Source organism: Aotus nancymaae, unplaced genomic scaffold (genome assembly GCF_030222135.1).
Source record: "Aotus nancymaae isolate 86718 unplaced genomic scaffold, 86718_ANA_hifiasm-v0.15.2.pri h1tg000057l, whole genome shotgun sequence".
Taxonomy (NCBI): domain Eukaryota; kingdom Metazoa; phylum Chordata; class Mammalia; order Primates; family Aotidae; genus Aotus; species Aotus nancymaae.
In genome coordinates, this window is record NW_026988471.1 from 641,186 (window position 1) to 662,716 (window position 21,531).

Genomic DNA, 21,531 nt, shown 5'->3' on the forward strand with positions numbered 1-21,531 from the left:
ACGGAAAAGCTCCCGTGCTGCCATCGAGGCCCACAGCGAGGCGTTGCCAGCCACAAACACACTCCCACTGTAAGAGGGACTCACGCAGGGGCCTTGGGAGACGAAACACAGTGAGCCGTCACTTCACCGAAAATGGCTGCCAGTATTTGCTGCCAGTAGCAAAATTCCAAATTTCAAGCGGCAGAAAAAAAAATTTAGAAAGTCTGCACCCATCACAGTGAGACTGAAAGCTTCCAAGTCCTCCAAGGCTTTTGGAGCGACACCAGCGATGATGTTTACACATTCCATATTTTGACTTTGCAAAATCAAAAGTGTCAACATTGGGAGGATCAGCATCATTTAGTGAGATTTCAAAATGCCAGCTCCTGATATCACAAAATCAGGCATACGGATCCACTGGAAATGCAAGATAGGCCAGTGGATTTTACCTGATGAGGATGTGGAATGCTTGGGGATGCAAGCTCAGACACCGCGTTACAACCACCTTCCATACAACTTCCATTCAGCGTCCACTCATCATGCATCCCTGTTGGGTCAGCGAAGAACGTCCACACTGGCTGGAAGAGCCTTGGAAATCCCAATGTTTTCTGTTCAGTCTTTAAAGACATTTGCCAAACTGTAAAAGAATTCCACACTTTCCCACTATTTTTTGGTAAATATAGTTATATTTACACAAAACATTATTTATATTAATGTTTAATAGGTTTATTGTTTTTAAATTTTAAATTACATAAATATTTTAAATATTTCCATGTCTACTAACTAATATAAACTAGTTCAGTACAATGGAGTAACTAATATAAACCACACACACAGACTATCTTTGGAGCCTCGATAGCTTTTAAGAGTTTAAAATTAAGAAGTTAACACAGCACAGACCTCACCCTGAGCCTTATTTCATGTGAAAACATCACCTTTCTTGCAAAATGGGAAGACCAGATAGCCACTGGTTTTACTATTATTTTTTATTATATGGAAGGTATTAGTCAATGCAATAAGACAAAAATCAGACAGAAAAAGCTAATTCAAATTCAATCAAATTTGAGAAAGAAAGAGAAAAAACTATCGCAGGGTGCAATGACATGATTGTATAACTGGCAACCCCCACCCCAAGAATAATGGAATAGCTTCTACAGGTGTATCCCTTATGTGAAATGTTTGGAACCAGAAATATTTTGGATTTTGCATTTTTTTTTCACGTTTTGGAATATTTGCCTTATATTTATTGCCCCAACCAAAAAATCCAAAATCCAGAATGCTCCAATGAGCATTTCTTTCAGTGTCATGTTGATGATCAAAAAGTTTCAAGTTCTGGAGTGTTTTGGATTTATGAATTAGGAATATTTAACCTGTACAAACAATAAGATAAAGTAGCAGTCTATACAATTTTATGTTTTCCAATAACTTTAATATGTACAAACAAAAATTGGTTAAAAGGTAATTGAGGAGAGCCTTCATTTAAGACAGAAAAAATAAAAAGCAGGCTTCAACTGAAGAAATATACAAAGCCTATAGGAAATACTCAAAAAAACTCAAAAATAGAATGAAAAAATGGAAAGGCAGGCCATCATATTTTTATGTTTTTTTGGCTAAAAGTGCTCAATATCTTACAGATGGAATTTCTCTCTAGGGAAATTTATACATAATGTGATCCCAAGAAAAGTACCATCAGAACTCCCCTCCCAAAATGATCAAGAGAAGTTGAATATGAAGCGTTTTCAAGGACAAATATGCAAGAATAGGCAGGGGTATCCTACAAACGAAGAAGATTGCGGGGCCGCTCCAGCGCTATCAAAACGAGCCATAGAGCCCGCCTCAGCGGACAGCGCAGAGCGGCCCCGCAGACCGATCAGCGGAGGAAATCCAGCCGGTGCATAGTGCATACCACGTGGGCTGCGGGAACCACTGCAGATCGGCGGTAGGGGGCGCACGGGGAGAGCCTATTAGCTGCTTCAGAAAACCACATGCATTCCCACAAAGTCATACGGATAAAGCCCAAAGGAATCAGATATCTCAGTATTAAAATAACAAAATCACATGAGTTATTGAGTAAAACGTGGTTGACTAATTTAGCTTTTGGCTAGAAAATTTTCCTAAGTAAAAATTAAAATTAAAGTCCCAAAGCAATAAGAAAATTTTAATAAAATGTCAACAAATAAAATATTTTCATAATAAAAGCACTAAGCAAAGCAAAAGACAAATTGATAATAATATTTTAACATCTTACTGACAAATGGTACAAATATGGATAATATTCAAAACACATAAACAATGAAAAAGTAAGTTCAAACATGAAAAACAAACTTCCAAAGTAGGGTAGTGCCTTTGCTATTCGGACCAGCCCTATCACTTTAGTGATATTAGCAAAACAAAATATCCAACGGTTACAAAACAAAAGAAACAAAAAGCAAACACAGCACTCCTGCATTAATCATAATGACACATCGTGTGCCTTCAGAGGGAAGGGAACAATGCTCTGTATGGAATGTTCTTGCTGAAAACCAAAATCAAACCTGAACAGGATTGTGCCCTCATGGCTGTCACTTTATGGAAAATTCAGGAAAGAAAACTATGCGAAAGGGCATCAAAATGACTCTAGACTGGGGAGTGCTACAGGACAAATAACCACATATTCTGGACAAATTAACTGCAAGGGAAAGCAAAGAGATTAAGAGGGTCCTGTGGAGCAAGAGATGCTTAAGAAATGTATCAGCAATTTGCAATAACGGATTTTATTTGGATCCTGATTAAACAAAATTGTTAAAAATATAATTTTGAGAAAATTAGGGAATTTTGGAGAGTGACTATTTCATAATATAAGGTATTTTTTAAAATAAATTTTAAGTGACCAGGCACAGTTGCTCATGCCTGTAATCCAAGCACTTTGGGAAGCTGAGGAGGGTGGATCACTTGAGGTCAGGAGTTCAAGAACAGCCTGGCCAACATAGTGAAACCCCATCTCTATTAAAAATACAAAAATTAGCTGGGTGTAGTGGTGCCTACCTATAATCCCAGCTACTGAGGAGGCAGAGGCAGGATAATCGCTTGAATCTGGGAGGTGGAGGTTGCAGTGAGCTGAGATCACACCACTGCACTCCAGCCTGGATGACAGAGGGAGACCCTGTCTCAAAACACACACACACACACACACACACACAGACACACACATACATGCACACTATATTTCCAAGTAAATTTTAAAGGTGTGATAATATTATATTACACTCTTTATAATTCTTATCTCTTAGAGGACATGTTGAAATATTTAGAGATAAAATGACAAATGTCTGGAATTTGGATCCAAGAAAACATGAGGGGGGAATTGGGGTGCAGGTAAAGCCCTGTAAGTACGTAATTATTGAAGTAGAGAGGGGAGTATAAATGAATTTAATATATTATTTTCTTGGCTTTAGAGAAAGTCCCACATTTTTCATAATAAAAAACTCATATAAATAAAGGAGGCAGCAATAGGTTATTTTTTAAACAAAAACTGAGAGTTCATTAGGAGCAAAACCACAGCAAAGGGGATTTTCCAGGAGGGAGTAAGTGATGCCTTATTAACAGCTTGAAGATGAAGGTAGAAAGGAGAGCAACCACAAATCATTAATATGTGGATCAAAACAAAAGAGCTTTGTCTGTATAAAAAATTATCTGTGGGATGTAACATGTATGGAATAAACATGGCCAACAGCAGTAACACGAAGCAGGAGAGGCAGTGGAGGAGCATGTCCTCAGCTCCTGACTTTGTCCAGAGGGTGCTCAGAGCACTAAATTCTGTTAGATTTAAATAATTCAGCGAAGTGTTTTGTAACCTCGAGGATAACCATATTATTTCAGTATTAGACTAAGATTTATAACCAATAAACTTTGAGAGTAGGAAATTGAAAAATGAGATCTAAGTACTTCTTTGATAAGATCAAAGAAGGCAGACAGGCTAGAAAGGGAAACCATGGCAAACTGAACAGATAGAAAAGGTGAGGTGGCAGATTTAAGCTTAAAGGCAGCAAGAATTCAGTAAGTGTAAATGTGTTACATTTGTCAAGTAAAATGCAAAGGCTATCAGGCTGGATAAACGTTTTAGAACTCCAATGGTGTTCTACTTAAAGACACACATGAAATGCCGAAAGCAAAGGGATGGAAGAAGTCCATGCCAGGCAAGTCCCAGGGGAGTGGCGATTAAACTCTGTCAACATCAAGAGCAGAGGGTGAGAGATACTTCAGAGTGACAAAACATCAACCCCAGAAGACGTAATGATTCTAAACTGCATGCACCTAATAGCAGGGTCTCTGTGTGTATAAAGATTAATACAAGTAAAAGTGAGGTAAGAGGCAGAACTCAACTCCAGAGGCAGGGGCTGGACACCGGACCAGACTGACAGCTTGGGGAAACAGGGCCAGGGAGGAAGCAGCTTTTCATCAGACACACCCACCAGTGGGCCATGTCTGCTTACCATAGCCATGGTGACACCCAGGAGTTACTGCCCAATGACCCAATGACATAAATGTTACTATTCCTTCCCTAGAAATTTCTGCATAAACCACTTCTTAATATGCAAGCAATTAAAAGACAGCATAGATGTGACGGTGGAACTTTGGAGCTGCTGCTGTCCACCCCCCTGCCCCTGCCTCCTGCCCCATAGGCCTGCTCTGCAGACGCTGTCACAGAGCTGTGACACTGCTTGATCAATAAAGCTGTTTTCTTCCACCTCTGGCTTGCCCTTGAATTCTGTTCTGGGCAAAGCCAGTAACCCAGTGGGCTAAGCTCCACTTTGGGCTTGACCTGCCCTGTGTCTAAAGGAGAACAGGACAGATCCAGGTGCACAGTGAGGGATTTTAAAACACTTGTATCTGAGCGATGTTAAAACCACAGCATGGAGGAATCAATGCAAAGAACTGGATGAAATTTGTAAAATGCTCCTGTTTATGAAAAATGCAAAATAAAAATACATGTGAACAAGAAGACAATGCATATTTTATATAACTTGTGGAAAGCCACATAGCAAACACTACAGAATGGTTGATGGAGGTAGAGGGCAAGAAAGGAAGAAAGGAAAGCAGAAAAGGGGAAAATCAGGTGAGGTGGAGGATGGAAAGAGTCAGAGGGTTTGCTCAAAAGAGCAGGAGGACATGTGCCAGGAGAGAAAGATGGCGTCCACTCCCGTCTGCCCCTGAGACCAACCTGGCCAAGCAAAGCAATGCAGCAGAGCGGAGTGAGGAGAGGCAGGGAAGACAAACAGGCTTCAGCCAGAGCCACTCTCAGGATATGAACAGACACTTTTCAAAAGAAGACATTTATGCAGCCAACAAACATATGAAAAAATGCTCATCATCACTGGTCATTAGAGAAAGGCAAATCAAAACCACATTGAGATACCATCTCACACCAGTTAGAATGGGAATTATTAAAAAATCGGGAGACAACAGATGCTGGAGAGGATGTGGAGAAATAGGAACACTTTTACACTGTTGGTGGGAGTGTAAATTAGTTCAACCACTGTGGAAGACAGTGTGGTGATCCTCAAGGACCTAGAAATAGAAATTCCATTTGACCCAGCAATATCATTACTGGGTCTCTATCCAAAGGATTATAAATCATTGTATTATAAACACACATGCACATGTATGTTTATTGAGGCGCTGTTTACAATAGCAAAGACTTGGAACCAACCCAAATGCCCATCAGTGATAGACTGGATGAAGAAAATGTGGCACATATAACCATGGAATACTACGTAGTCATAAAAAAGATTGAGTTCTTGTCCTTTGCAGGGACATGGATGAACCTGGAAACCATCATTCTCAGCAAACTGACACAAGAACAGAACACCAAACACTGCTTGTTCTCATTCATAAGTGGGTGTTGAACAATGAGCACACATGAATACAGGAAGGGGAACATCATGCACTGGGATCTGTCAGGGAGTTCGGGCCTACGGGAGGGATAGCAAGGGATGTGGGGACTGGGGAGGGATAGCATTAGGAGAAGTACCTCATGCAGATGACGGGCGATGGATGCAGCAAACCACATGGCACGTATATACCTTTGTAACAAACCTGCACGTTCTGCACAGGTACCCCAGAATTTAAAGAATAATAAATAAATTTTTAAAAACACTGCTGCGTGTCATTCTTGCTTTCACTAATTTATGTAATCTTAGTTTTGATCTTAAATCAACATGAATTAGCACTATGATACATTACTAAACAGTACGTATCCAGTAAGAGAGGGCTCACACATTATGTATCTAAAATAGCATAAAAGTATTTTTAAGTATTAAAAAAGTTTACATTTAAACGTTTTGTGTTTTACGCTTCCTTCTACTTCCCAGGGTCCCCTTTTCATGCAGGGAAGAGTTTTGCTTCTGTTTTGTTTTGGTTACAAACCCTCCCTCGAAGTTCAAGTCTAGATGCATACTATGAAGTTCCAGTCGCATGCCAGTCCTGGGAACCTGCACTCCAGTTAAACCTTTCCTACCTTTTCCTACCTTTTCTGGACACACTTTGATGGCTGAGAGCAGGGTGGGTTCTGGGCGCAAAGGGTCCCGGGAGGGTGAGTGTGGGAACCAGCGAGAGGGGCCTGCAGCAGGGACGCGCCCATGGCTTCAGCAAACTTCCGTCTCCTGAAAACTAAGAAAACAAGAACAAACGCATGGAAGCTCATCATGCTCAGGGTACCGCAGAATTTCAGGAAAGCTATTCCAAGGTGGGAGTGTGGCAGGAGTGCGAGCCTCTCACCGCAGCTCATCTGCTCCTGGGGCACAGGCAGCACCTGACAGGGAAACACGTGTCTGCAGCCCGCGGAGGAGGCGCCCTGCTCGCAGGACCATCGCCCACAAGTGCCAGGAGTCAGCTGGCTTCGGGGAGTCGGCACAGTAGTCTCTCCCCGCTGATCATGAGGAGAGGGGCGGACGCAGCCCGCCGGCGACATTTTAGCCGGGGCCACTGGCCATAGCGGGACCAGCGAGGGTATAAATGGTCCAGGAAAAAGGAAATCACTCAAGAGTGAAATTACAAAGAATCTGGGGGAGAAAAGAAACAAATTTATTTTAGAATAAATAGCTCCATTCAGCTTAAAAATGAATTGCTCATTTATCTTAAAATCCTTGATCATCACCAGATTCCAGCATTCACATTTGTAAGAGAAGAACAACAAAAAATTAATTCATTTCATTTTCCATCCTGACTCAGCGAAAATCAGAACTGCGGCTGACGCCTTTTCTAAATCAGTGGCGTGGAGCTGGCGGCTGACGTCATCTCTAGACATCTGGGGTTGCCACTCGGAGGTGCCCCGAGTTCTTCACGTGCGGACCCTGCGCGCGCTGGGCTCTGGGGTCACCCGGGTCCCCGCTGCGCGGTTGCGGAGGCTGCGGCAGGCCGCATCCACGCGCGGGAAGGCGGGACTGGGCTGAGCAAGGCCGCAGCTGCCCGGTCCACACCTGCTGCCCCGCCGTCATTATAATTAGGGTGCATTGTTCTCCCGGTTTCCTGATTTGGGTGGGAGATGATCTGCTGATCCTAAACTCAGCGGTGAGAACGCGCGCTCCCGAGCCAACCTCCGGCCCAGGCCTGGTCCTGCGCCTCCCGCGGCCGCTTCCACCTCCAAGCGGTCGGGTCAACGCCTCCGCAGGCTGCGCAGAGCTTCAGTCCCCACCGTGCATACAGTCGGTGCCACATAAACGCTTCAGTGCCCAGAGTGCAGGGAGCCACGCCCCAGGTCCGCCCCCTCCTCGCTGCCTTCCCAGTCTCCGGCTGGGCGCGCCCCTCTCCGTTGTCGTCGGATCCACGGAGGTCCCTCCGGGGCCGCAGATGCCCGCGCGCTCCAGGTGCTTGTCCTAAAGGCCTCCGAGGGCAGAGGGGCGCCCAGGCCAGCCTGAGCCTCCTGTGCTCCGGGGCGCGCAGCCGGGAGCCTCCCTCTCTCCGGGGTGCCCTGGTTTGGTGACGCAAAAGCAGAGGGGTCCCTGGAGAAAGTGGAGGGGACCCCGGAGAAGGCTGGCGTCAGGGGACCAGAGCCAGAGCCCAGCTGCGGAGAAGGGAGAGGGCCCAGCCCAGTCATGCGAGCCCCGCATCCGGCTGTCCCCTGTCTCCAACATTCCTTTCCAGAGAGTCAACCCCGCTTTTGCCTGAGGCAACCGAGTCATCCAGACCCTGAGAACCGAAGGAACCGGTTTTCCACCGGATGGGGCCACTCTCCAGGGCAGAGCCTGACTTCCAGGGTGACACCGCCTCCTAAAATCGGTCCCAGGGCCACGTGGAGGTACTGGGGGGGTGGTGGGATGTCTTCTGCACTCTCGCAGAGAACTATAGAAAAACGTCTTGGACGCTAAGAAGAAAAGACAGTCACAAGGGCTGGCCCCGAGGACCAGCAAGAGCGGAGCTGTCCCTGCGCCCTGGTACTGCAGCTGCGTCCTGGCTAGTGGAGACACGCACCCTAAGCGGAGGCCCAGGGACTGGACAGCCGCCCCGAGAACAGGCAGCCCCGCCCCACGTGGCCAGAGCTCCACGAGGGACGAGCCCCAGGCAGTGCCCAGGCCCCCGGCTGGCTGCGCCCCTCTCAGCCTGCACCGAGCCGTCCCTGTGTTTTACTGCACGTTAGGGCAACTGATGGGAAATCACCCTCGTGTGTCCCCAGGCGACCACAGACACCTTCTCAGGTCCCTCCGCTACACAAATTTAGATACCCACAGCTGAAACCAACCACATGCAGGAAGCAGCCTCTCCCGTGCCATGAAAATACGGCATGGATTCCTGAAAATTGAAGTCTCTTATTTGCCATCAGAGTTCAGGAAGATTTTGAAGACCTTCTGTGATGTTAAAATGACAGTATTACATACAAACACATCTCAGTCTGCCTTGGCTCTCCTGAATCTCACAACGCTGATTGGCCTCTTTTCAGGAGATGACTCTCGGAGTAAGTCCGCAAGGTTACATAGCTGTTCATGTCGCCACTGAACGGCTGGTAGCAAAACATCTTCGCCATTCTGCAGGGTTACCGGAAACGCTGTTTCCAAGTCTCATTTATCTTGATTAGCATTAGGTAAGGCGCGCCACCACAGCCTGGCCTCTGACGAATTGTTTCATCTTCCCGGCAGTTTCACGGGATGGTTGGGATGATGCTTCAAACTTCGTGGGAGGAAGATGGGCTGCAGCTTGCATCTCCTCAGCTCCCTAAAGGTCCAGCACCAAGCCCAGCTCATTATCTGACTTTGGAGTCCCTCACCCAGAGCCGTCAGGGATTTTTGAGGCCTGTTATATTTGAGACTGACATGAAAATAAAATATGCATTTCTTTTTGTACTGTTTCCACCTGAATTTTTTATTAGATCAGGGGGTTGCATTTGTGGCACTATAAAAGGTCATTTTTCAGTCCTGACCTTCACCATTGCTTATTTCCAATGCTCCAAATAAAAACAAACTCCAAGTGTGCTGGAGGAAAATACATCATAATCCTTTAACAGTGTTTTGTGATGAGATAAATCCTGGGTTGTGTTTGAGCCGTCTCACAAAACGAGTGGGCTCCTCTGTAAAGTTCAGATGACATTAATTCAATAGCAGCACTGTAAAACACCAGGACGGGAATATGTCTGATAGAATAACTTATTTTCAGATTTGCATTAAGTCATCATTTCAAGCTAGAGGTCACGTTTTGTCCGGGCCTGATACCAGCTGCCTGTCACTGCTGGCATGGTACATGTGACATCCCCTTGAACAGAGAAAGCACATATTCAAAAATTTAAAATCCAGAAAGGAAAGGAAAATCGCTGCTGTTGTTGACCAACTTTTCTGTGCAAGACGCTGCGTGAGGGTCTCTTCTGATGATGTCATTTACTGATCTTGGCATCAGTGTGGGAGGAGCGTCGTTACTCACGCTGTGCACGTGAGGGAACCAACGCCGGGAGATGTCACAGAACTGATTCAACACCCACCTTTAAAGCCCACCCATGTTTCCATGATGCCAATCCTAAACCGTGAAAAGACCTGCTCCTGGGAAAATGTCTGCTGTCACCAGGGAAAGGAAGATGATCTGGCGTTCTCAGGGGCGTGTTGGGCGTTCAGTGTGAGACCGGCTTTCCAACCAGCTGCAGCTGCTGGGGCCGTGCTGATGACTGCCTCAACTCTGTGCTTCATTCAAAGCTAAACCCCCCTTCTCCTGGGATCCTAAATGATGAATTGTTCTCATTCTTGACGTCAGCGCAAGGGATGGTGTCCAGGTGGTGTCAAAACCAACCGAGACCACCTGCTGTGGGCCGGGGCGGCATGGGTGCCGTGCGGGAGTCACCCTCTACAGCAAATGGAGGATGGTGCTGGGGCACTGGAGCACTGAGTCTGCAGGCAGAGGAGAAAGAAGCTACCTGTTCACAACCTGGCTTCTAGAAGTTTCTTCAGCCGAGGACATACTTCTTCCTGCAGAACCTGAAGTTCCAATGAGTAACTTGAGATTGAAACAACCGGGAGGCCTCGCTGGTGAGTTTAAGGCAGAATTTCCATGAAGGGACCCTTATTTTGCATTTTTTAATTGATGCATAATAGCTATATATTTGCAGGGTACATGTGACATTTCGATACATGTCTACACTATGAAATGATCAAATCAGGGTAATGGGGAACACTTTTATTAGGTCATTTCTGCCACTGTTTCTCTCTACAAAGCCCATCATGGTGAGGAGTGTCTGGTGGGAAGCCTCTGAGGTGGGGAGGGCCTTGCAGCCCTGGACCAGCCAGCAGGTGAGCTGCAGTGTCCATGCCCCATGTGCTGACCACAGGCTGGAGCTGCACCCGCCTGCCTCGGCCCTTTCACCTGCAACTGAATGGACAAGCCAGGGTGGTTGAGGTCCTGACCCCTGGACCCTGAGGCTCTGCTATTTCTCCATCCAGCTTGCCTGAGACTCTGCTTTGCAATGGCAGAGGCGCGTGTCTTCACTTCCTTACAAGTGGCCAGAACCCAGTGGGGAAAAGATGGGTCCTAGGATTTAGATATCAAATTCAACTATACACTGTTAATAAGTTCCATTTATGTTTCATTTAATTTCGTGTCTTTATGTATTGCCATCACAAATCCTAAATAGCACAGCATATGGAATTGCACAAAAGTACAGAGAACAAGGAATGTTACATTTTCCCAGCACTGCAGCCTATTAATCAAATTTAATTATTTACTAGTTAAATGCTGAAGGTCCACTGGTGATTAGGAAGACGAGTCACATTGCCTGGGCACCCTGGAAGCAGTACAGCAGTAATGGGGTTGGACTTTGAAATCCCAAATGTAACCTCATCTGATTCTGCAGGGAGGAGCTGGCAGGGAGTGGCCAGAAAGGCACCTGGGGTGTCGGCACCACGTCTCTGTCCTTGACCTACCACTGTGAGGTCTCAAAAGACAAAACAAAGGGTGGGTTCTGCCAGGTATGTTCAATGCTCGCCGCAGTTTAGAGCCCTGATTTCTACTCTCCAGAATATTCTCTTCTTCCCCTTCATGACACTGCCATGTGTCAAGTTTCTCAAAGTAACCATGTAGTTTTCCTCCTTAAATTCTTCCCTTTCCACACAGCCTCAGCCCATCCTGCCGATGCCTGTCAGACTCGTCCACCTTCCTGCACGCCACACCCCCCAAGCAGGTCGTAGACCCCAGAGGCAGCCAGAGCCTGTTGCTGGCCCCTGCTCCCTTCCCCAGCCTGGACAATGCTCTCCATCTAAAAGCTTGAATAATCCTTCAAAACGTCATTTAGATTTGATCACTTCCCCACTCAGAATTCTCCATATAACATGGAAGGAAACCGAGGGCTTTTCCTTCTCTGTCTGAACCTCAGGCCCTGTGTGACCTGGTCCTGGCCACCCCAGCCTCCGGGCATCGCCTCCCCTGGGCACTGTGTGACCTGGTCCTGGCCGCCCCAGCCTCCCCTGGGCACTCACCATGGCCTCACCAGCCCATCTGCTCCTGGAACAGCCCTTTGCTCCTCAAAGCTTTTCTGTTCTGGTTTCTGCTGCCCAGAATGCTTTTCCCCAGTTCAGAGTGTTCATTCCCAGAGTAACCTTCAAAAAGATCAACAAAATAGACCACTAGTCAGATTAATTTAAAAAAAAGATCAGCTGGCTCTTAACCCACCAGTCCCATCATGGTCTCCGCTCAGTCTTCCTTTGTAATTACTGAATTGAGGGAGTTCACCTTTGAAGAGATAGCTGCTAATAACATTGCCAGATACAGAAGAACATCGTCAAGATATAGAAGTGTGCTGGGTGCTCCAGGGAGGCCTAGGAACATGGATGGGTCTTGTCCTGACCCCCAGTGCCCCAGCTTCTCACAGCATGTGGTGCAGAAAAGCACCTGAGGGTAGGCAGTCGGGTGGGGAAGCAGCAGACACAGGCATGCACCTGGGAGACCCGGTAGACGTCACAGGGAGACTTGAGCCTGGCGGCCCCCAGGGATAACAGCAGGCACTCTGACCATCTGCATGGATATCTATGTGTATTTATTTAGAGACAGAGTCTCTCTCTGTTGCCCAGACTGGAGTGCAGTGATGCTGTCTTGGCTCACTGCAATCTCCCCCTCCTAGGTTCAAGCAATTCTCCTGCCTCAGCCTCCCAAGTAGCTGGGACTACAGGTGTGTGCCACCATCCCCAGCTAATTTTGTGTGTGAATTTTAAGTAGAGACAGGATTTCATCATGTTGGCCAGGCTGGTCTCAAACTCCTGATCTCAAGTGATCTGCTGCCTCGGCCTCCCAAAGCACTGGGATTACAGGTGTGGGTCACCACGCCCAGCTGTGTTTATATTTATATGTATTTTTGTATTAAGTCAAAATGACTTCCTTAGCCAATATTCTTGCCACCCCTTTAAGGTATGACTCAAGCACTTTGTCCTCCCTTCAGTGACTGCGATTTGAGTGCCTTTGATGGGAAGTTGACTGAAAGTTTTTGTTACAGGTGAGAGACCAAGGCTGAGACTGGGAAAGAGATAGGAGAAGGGAGGGGAAAGGCAGGAAGTCCACAGCTGGGAGCACAGGGACTTGGGCAACTCATGCTGGGGCCTATTTCTGGCTCATCCCTACAATTGGCTTTAGGTCTGTGTTTTTCTACTGACATCATCTTCCTTATTACATGGCATGCTGAATTTTTCAGTATGTTAATTCATGTTGCTTATTTTAATTCCATCCAATAGCATGTGACAAACCTAAATATCCCATCCGTTCCGTGCCCGCGTTTTCAGGCTTTCGCTTCTACAAACATGTCCAGACCTTGCTGGTTGTGCACTACCTGCCTTTGTCCCAGGCTGGCGTGTCAGGTGAATGAATCTGTTTCCGGCAGGCATGGGGATGAGGCTTATATCAGCCTTCATTAAGCAGTAATGACAGGCTGCCAGCTAGACGCACATTTCCCACTCACATGGGATTGCAGGAAGCTAACATTCACCTCCTGTTTTTTTTTCTGCCACCCTTGCTTGAAAGTTCAATTCATGAGTAACACAGGAGGTGGGAAGATAAGTAAGGTTTATCCTTTAGCTAACATTTATTACAATAATAACAAAGTACATACCATACACCTCATTGTTCATAATTGTGAAGTACTGGGCTACCTATTTTGATGAAAAACGTCTTAAAACATTAAGATTTTAAGCATGATTATGTCCATATAACTAATCTTTTAATTCTGCTTTCTTAAACATGCATCACTGACACATTAATATGCTACTGCAGGAAAGCTGATTTTAAAAATCACAACTTTACATATATGCTGTGTTATTCCACAATGGCTAAAACGCCTTTTATATTGTGAGATTGCTTTTCGTTAGTAATGAGTCAAAAGAGCTTCATAAGCCTCTTACTGAATGGTTATCTTTAACGTTTTTAAATGAGAATCGTAGCTGGAGGTGAATATCTTTTGCTTAAAAAATTAACACAGACAGTAATGCCTCACGCCTCCCATCAGTTCGGGCTTCGCACGCGACATTTGCCACGTGCTCCGTGAGCGCGTTCGCGTCGCGCAGACTACGCGGGACCCACGGGCGCGCTTGGCAACAAAGCCGAACAGAATCGCGCTCGTTCTCGCGGCTCACGCCAGTTTTCGCATCTCGCTTCGTGGGATGTTTTCACAGTTACGGTCGCCTTTAGGGTTGGGGTGAAGCCCGGCTGGTGTCTGCGTGATCCGTCCTGTTCACAGACACGTGGCCGGCCGTGTGTTTAGAGAAAAATCGACCCCTGAGCGCGGGGCGCTGCGTGTTTTGGAATCCCAGGTGACAATCCGGACCCCAGATGGCCCCGACGCCACTGGCTCCACGTTCCCCACCGCCCTCGGCTGCTGGTGCCAAGGCCCAGGAGCCGGGGGGCCTGAGGAGTTGGGGGGGACTGAGGAGTTGGGGGGGACTGAGGAGTTGGGGGGGCCTGAGGAGTTGGGGGGCCTGAGGAGTTGGGGGGCCTGAGGAGTTGGGGGGCCTGAGGAGTTGGGGGCCTGTGGAGTTGGGGGGCCTGAGGAGTTGGGGGGGCCTGAGGAGCCGGGGGGGGGCCTGAGGAGCCGGGGGGGCCTGTGGAGTTGGGGGGGACTGAGGAGTTGGTGGGGCCTGAGGAGTTGGGGGGGCCTGTGGAGTTGGGGGGCCTGTGGAGTTGGGGGGGCCTGAGGAGTTGGGGGGCCTGAGGAGTTGGGGGGCCTGAGGAGTTGGGGGCCTGAGGAGTTGGGGGGGCCTGTGGAGTTGGGGGGGACTGAGGAGTTGGGGGGCCTGTGGAGTTGGGGGGGCCTGAGGAGTTGGGGGGCCTGAGGAGTTGGGGGCCTGAGGAGTTGGGGGGGCCTGTGGAGTTGGGGGGGCCTGTGGAGTTCGGGGGGCCTGAGGAGCCGGGGGGGGCCTGTGGAGTTGGGGGGGACTGAGGAGTTGGGGGGGGCCTGTGGAGTTGGGGGCCTGAGGAGTTGGGGGGGCCTGTGGAGTTCGGGGGGCCTGAGGAGCCGGGGGGGGCCTGTGGAGTTGGGGGCCTGAGGAGTTGGGGGGGCCTGTGGAGTTGGGGGGGATTGAGGAGCCGGGGGGGGCCTGAGGAGTTGGGGGCCTGAGGAGTTGGGGGGGCCTGTGGAGTTCGGGGGGCCTGAGGAGCCGGGGGGGGCCTGTGGAGTTGGGGGGACTGAGGAGTTGGGGGGCCTGTGGAGTTGGGGGGGCCTGAGGAGTTGGGGGGGCCTGTGGAGTTGGGGGGGACTGAGGAGTTGGTGGGGCCTGAGGAGTTGGGGGGGCCTGTGGAGTTGGGGGGCCTGAGGAGTTGGGGGGACTGAGGAGTTGGGCGGGCCTGAGGAGTTGGGGGGACTGAGGAGTTGGGGGGCCTGAGGAGTTGGGGGCCTGAGGAGTTGGGGGGGCCTGTGGAGTTGGGGGGGACTGAGGAGTTGGGGGGCCTGTGGAGTTGGGGGGGCCTGAGGAGTTGGGGGGCCTGAGGAGTTGGGGGCCTGAGGAGTTGGGGGGGCCTGTGGAGTTGGGGGGGCCTGTGGAGTTCGGGGGGCCTGAGGAGCCGGGGGGGGCCTGTGGAGTTGGGGGGGGACTGAGGAGTTGGGGGGGGCCTGTGGAGTTGGGGGCCTGAGGAGTTGGGGGGGCCTGTGGAGTTCGGGGGGCCTGAGGAGCCGGGGGGGGCCTGTGGAGTTGGGGGCCTGAGGAGTTGGGGGGGCCTGTGGAGTTGGGGGGGATTGAGGAGCCGGGGGGGGCCTGAGGAGTTGGGGGCCTGAGGAGTTGGGGGGGCCTGTGGAGTTCGGGGGGCCTGAGGAGCCGGGGGGGGCCTGTGGAGTTGGGGGGACTGAGGAGTTGGGGGGCCTGTGGAGTTGGGGGGGCCTGAGGAGTTGGGGGGGCCTGTGGAGTTGGGGGGGACTGAGGAGTTGGTGGGGCCTGAGGAGTTGGGGGGGCCTGTGGAGTTGGGGGGCCTGAGGAGTTGGGGGGACTGAGGAGTTGGGCGGGCCTGAGGAGTTGGGGGGACTGAGGAGTTGGGGGGCCTGAGGAGTTGGGGGGACTGAGGAGTTGGGGGGGCCTGTGGAGTTGGGGGGGACTGAGGAGTTGGGGGGCCTGTGGAGTTGGGGGGGCCTGAGGAGTTGGGGGGCCTGAGGAGTTGGGGGCCTGAGGAGTTGGGGGGGCCTGTGGAGTTGGGGGGGCCTGTGGAGTTCGGGGGGCCTGAGGAGCCGGGGGGGGCCTGTGGAGTTGGGGGGGACTGAGGAGTTGGGGGGGGCCTGTGGAGTTGGGGGCCTGAGGAGTTGGGGGGGCCTGTGGAGTTCGGGGGGCCTGAGGAGCCGGGGGGGGCCTGTGGAGTTGGGGGCCTGAGGAGTTGGGGGGGCCTGTGGAGTTGGGGGGGATTGAGGAGCCGGGGGGGGCCTGAGGAGTTGGGGGCCTGAGGAGTTGGGGGGGCCTGTGGAGTTCGGGGGGCCTGAGGAGCCGGGGGGGGCCTGTGGAGTTGGGGGGACTGAGGAGTTGGGGGGCCTGTGGAGTTGGGGGGGCCTGAGGAGTTGGGGGGGCCTGTGGAGTTGGGGGGGACTGAGGAGTTGGTGGGGCCTGAGGAGTTGGGGGGGCCTGTGGAGTTGGGGGGCCTGAGGAGTTGGGGGGACTGAGGAGTTGGGGGGGCCTGAGGAGTTGGGGGGACTGAGGAGTTGGGGGGACTGAGGAGTTGGGGGGGCCTGAGGAGTTGGGGGGGCCTGTGGAGTTGGGGGGCCTGAGGAGTTGGGGGGACTGAGGAGTTGGGGGGGCCTGAGGAGTTGGGGGGACTGAGGAGTTGGGGGGCCTGTGGAGTTGGGGGTGACTGAGGAGTTGGGGGGGCCTGTGGAGTTGGGGGGCCTGAGGAGTTGGGGGGACTGAGGAGTTGGGGGGGCCTGAGGAGTTGGGGGGGCCTGTGGAGTTGGGGGGCCTGAGGAGTTGGGGGGACTGAGGAGTTGGGGGGCCTGTGGAGTTGGGGGGGACTGAGGAGTTGGGGGGGCCTGAGGAGTTGGGGGGGGCCTGTGGAGGAGCGGGGGGGCGGTGCTGAGGAGCCGGGTCCTGAGGAGCTGGGGGTGGGGGGACCAAGGAGCCGGGCTGAAGAATGGCGCCTCCCAGGAGGGAAGCGGCGGCGCTGCAGTGGGAGCTGGCGGCACGCGGGGACTCGGCTCCTCAGGCCTCGGGAGGCGGGTGTGTACTCGCCCGGCCCGACCCCTCAGGGAACAGCAAACGTGAAGCGCGGGGAGCTGGCGCCGCCTGGACCCGGAATCTGCAGCGCCTCGGCCGCGCGTGGCGGCTCCGTCAGCTCCAGGGGCACGGGGACCGTCCCAGGCCCGGCGGCGCGATGGGGGGGGGCTCGCCCGTCCGCGCCCACCAGGCCCGGCCATGCCTCCCTCCGCAGAGCCGGAAGCCGAGGCGCAGGCGACCCGCAGCCCCCGGCCGGACCCCGCGACCCCGCAGGAGGAAGGCGCGCCCCGGGCGGGTTGCGGTCTGGGAGCGGCCCCGGGGCGCCGGGCGCTTTGCGCGGGAAGAGCCGCGGATTCCGGAACAGTTGGGCTCATTTGCGGAAGGAAAAATCCTCTGCCGCCACCTAGCGGTGGAACGCTGCCTAGCGCCTCCAGCCCTCGCGTCAGACAACGGAAAATGTTCCAAGCCCAAGTTACTGACTGTAACAAGACACAGACTGATTACACGTGTTACCTTAGCCGGCTTTCTTGCACTTGCCTGTCAGATGAAGAGGACACATGCAGGTGGTGTGGTGCAGTAAAAACACATCCGAAGGCAGCTAAGGAAGGGTTCTCAGCAGGGAGAGGCTCCAGCGTCTCCCACTCAGGAAGACACTTCTGCTCATAACAGAGAAGCAGTGTCTTCATCCGCTGTGAGTGTCTGACCCATGGAGACACCAGACTTGTATCTTCGGTGTCTGCTGTATTAGATGGAATCATTCAAAATTGCTGATTTTGTAGAACAAAACTGTAGAATATTGGCAGTCTCACCTGCAGAGGATCAAAGGAGTGAGCCACCAAGGCGCTGTTGAGGGTTGCTTGTCTACACCCACAGCCGTGCTTGCCGCTGCCTGGGAAGCTGGCGGCCGCTAAGCCACAGAAAGACAGCAGAGCTCAGCCTCTCTGGATCTGCTCACAAAATATGGCAACGCTTAGAAAACAACCACCGTGAGGCGCAGTCACATGAACCTGCACCCCCTGCACCGGTGAGGGCATCTCCGTGCTGTGTGTTAAATGCCCCAGGAGATGCAAATGAGGAGAATTGACCAAACCCCCAAGCTCCTGGCTGGAACCAGGTGGGTCAAAGATGCCTTTGGATGAGGTTCTGAAATTCTAAATTCTAATAAATTACTCTACATTTAGAGGTGCTGGTGGCTGGGCCTCTTCACAACAGTGAATCCCAGACCTCACAGGATGGGAGAAACAGCTAATTTTCACAAAGAAAATGCATCTGAACGTTGATGTTGCCAATTTCTTAGAACTGCAGGTGTCTTTAATTTAATCAGCGTGTAAAACAAACTTTCAGTACATGGTTTTATCTTAACACCCGAGCTAAGTCTCCAAAAAAATCTCAGGATTGTAATTAGCTCAAAGAGCTTGAGCTAATCAAATAGCTTTCAAAATTAGCTTTTAATGCCTGCTGCCATGTTAATGTGCTGTATTTCTGAGCTCGACTTCTGTGATTCCTAGATTCCACTTAGCTGAGACAGATCCAGAATTTTGGGGCTGGAACTCACACACTTTTCAGAACCTTCTTTGAGAGAAAGAGCATGCAGGGCCCTGCGGACAGGCCCTGAGATGCAGAGGCGGCCCTGAGCACTGAGCTCTGAGGCCAGCAGATTCCGCATTTCATCAGCAGGAATGATCCTGCCAACTTGCTCTCTTTCCTTTACCTGGATTAAGTTGTTCTTCCCCTTCTGTCAGTCTTGCGTGGACACCAACTCCCATGGTGAAGATTTGGAAATCACAGACAATGCTTTAAAACAAGGTGTGAGTCATGGAACGTTTTAAGAAACAGGAATCATTAGAGCAGAGACAGCCTTAAAAAGGGTGAGGTGGAGCTGCCCCGCTCAGCCCCACCATTTGGGAATCCAGTTCCTCTCCACCTTCCATATTGTGTCCAAGTAAAAATGAACACGAGCGGGGCTGGCCTGGGGAGGAAAGGACCCAGAAGAGAAGGGAGGATGGGAAAGGGCCTGAGCATTGCTGGGAATGTTGAGGACAGGCGGGAGGTGAGCACAGTGGTGGCCGAAGGGGGCTGCCATGGGGTGGGTGGGGCTCTAGGCTTCCCTGGCTCTGGGCTGTGGGCCCTCACCTGGGAGCACCCACCTACACGGTGTCCCTCCCACACTTCAGTTTCTGCGTCAGCTCTGCCTGGAGGGGGGATCGCACACTCAGGCTGCAGTAAGCTGCCCAGCAAGTGTGCTTGAGCCCCCTGGCTCTGAGGCACCTGCTGATAGCAAGGCCAGAAGGCGCTGAGTAACCGGATTTGTGCAGCACCCCTGGGGGACCATGAAGCCCACATGTCCCTTTCATCATAGGATGACAGCGGCGTTTACTTCCGTGTGTGGTTTCTATAACGTGAGTTTGTACATGTCACTTCCAAATCTGATTTCAGAGAACAGGAATCAGTGATTTGTGGATACCCAGAAGTGGGACTTGTCTGAACTCAGTGGACTGGTTGGGTTTCATCTGGGGAGTTCAGGTCACCATATGTTGCTTCTCTTTTTATCAACAATTAAAGCATGATTGGCATTTCTGTTATTTTAGGTAATCTACCAAAAATGTGCTGATAACATCACTGCAGTTTCAATGATGAAATTGGTGGAACAGCTCAGAGGGATTTTTACCCAGCAGGCATTTTTCTCTGAGTTTGTTGTACCAGCTCTTTCTTTCCCAGAAAAGACAATTCTGGTTGATTTATTTTCTGTCTGTTTCTGGGTAACACCCCCCAGGGGCACCAAGGAAGGAGAACTGTGCAGCCCCCAGGCACAATTAGTGCCTGAAGTATAACTCACTTCCTACTTATATCTGGCTTATATATATATATATATATAAAATCATACTGAGTTCCATATAATCTTTCTATATAATCATACAGGTATTGTAGTCGGAGCTGTACTGACACATTTAGTGCTGATTTATATAATCCTTCCATAGAACCATAGAGTAGTTTATAATAGGAGGAATGCCTAAAGCAGTCACAGAACAGAAGCAGTGCATGGGAAAACAGCCAGACCAGGACAGGAACCAAAGACCCAGGCGGTGGTGTCCCTGCCTGAAAGGGCACACGCTGTATGGCAGGCTTGGAGCAGGAGCCGCTCCTCCTGATAAGGAGTTGTAGCAACTTGCATCCAGTTCCTGTGCAAAGTCGGCCTCAGGCCTGAGATCCTGGAAATAACTGAGAGAGAACCCCTCTGGTGTGGCCAGTCACGGCGGCTGTACACCCTGTCAGTCTCTTCTCGCTTCTGTGCTAGCTCAAATCATCCCCCCATAAATATCTTAAGAGCACAAGTCTGTCAGCTCCCACTGCACTGGCTTAGAGTATCCTATTAGAAATCCTTTGAAGTCTCAAGCCCCAGATAAGAAGTGTTGCACACAACACCTGCTGCACACAGCCCACCTCCTTGCCTCGGTGACCTAATGGGGGTGGACCCCTTTTCTGTACGTGACCCTCTACTACTGTGCGCAGCACGGTCCCCTACTGCGCTCAGCCCACCTCTCTGCCCAGGTGACATAATGAGGTGGCCCCTCGCTTGTGACTCATGTGATTATGTATACCCTATCACTAAGCCTATAGATGCTGACCTCACTCATGACCCTTCCCCCGACCTGTACCTAATAAATACAGATGATTCTGTGCATTTGGGCCTCACCTGTCCCCGCTCATAGGTGGCATGATCCCCCAAGTCCAGATGCTCTTCTGCAGTTCTTCAGTGTCCTGTCTCTTTACTTCTAGGATCCTGCACCTCAGCACAGCATAAGGGAAACTCCAAGACCCTTTGGGCCCAACAGCCCTACATCTGTAAGACTGCAACCTCAGATATCCAAATCACAGGACACAGGCTCCTTCCGTCTCTCAGGCTGACATCTGCACAGCGTTGTGCATCTCTTCGATGTACAGTTGTAGAGTGAATGAGGGGATGGAGGATACAGTATACAGTCATACAGTGAATGACGGGATGGAAGATATAGTATACAGTCATAGAGTGAATGAAGGGATGGAGGATGCAGTATACAGTCATAGAGTGAATGAGGGGATGGAGGATGCAGTATACAGTCATAGAGTGAGTGAGGGGATGGAGGATGCAGTATACAGTCATAGAGTGAGTGAAGGGATGGAGGATACAGTATACAGTCATAGAGTGAATGAAGGGATGGAGGATGCAGTATACAGTCATAGAGTGAGTGAAGGGATGGAGGATACATTATACAGTCATAGAGTGAATGAAGGGATGGAGGATACAGTATACAGTCACAGAGTGAATGAGGGGATGGAGGACACAGTATACAGTCATAGAGTGAATGAAGGGATGGAGGATACATTATACAGTCATAGAGTGAATGAAGGGATGGAGGATACAGTATACAGTCATAGAGTGAATGAGGGGATGGAGGACACA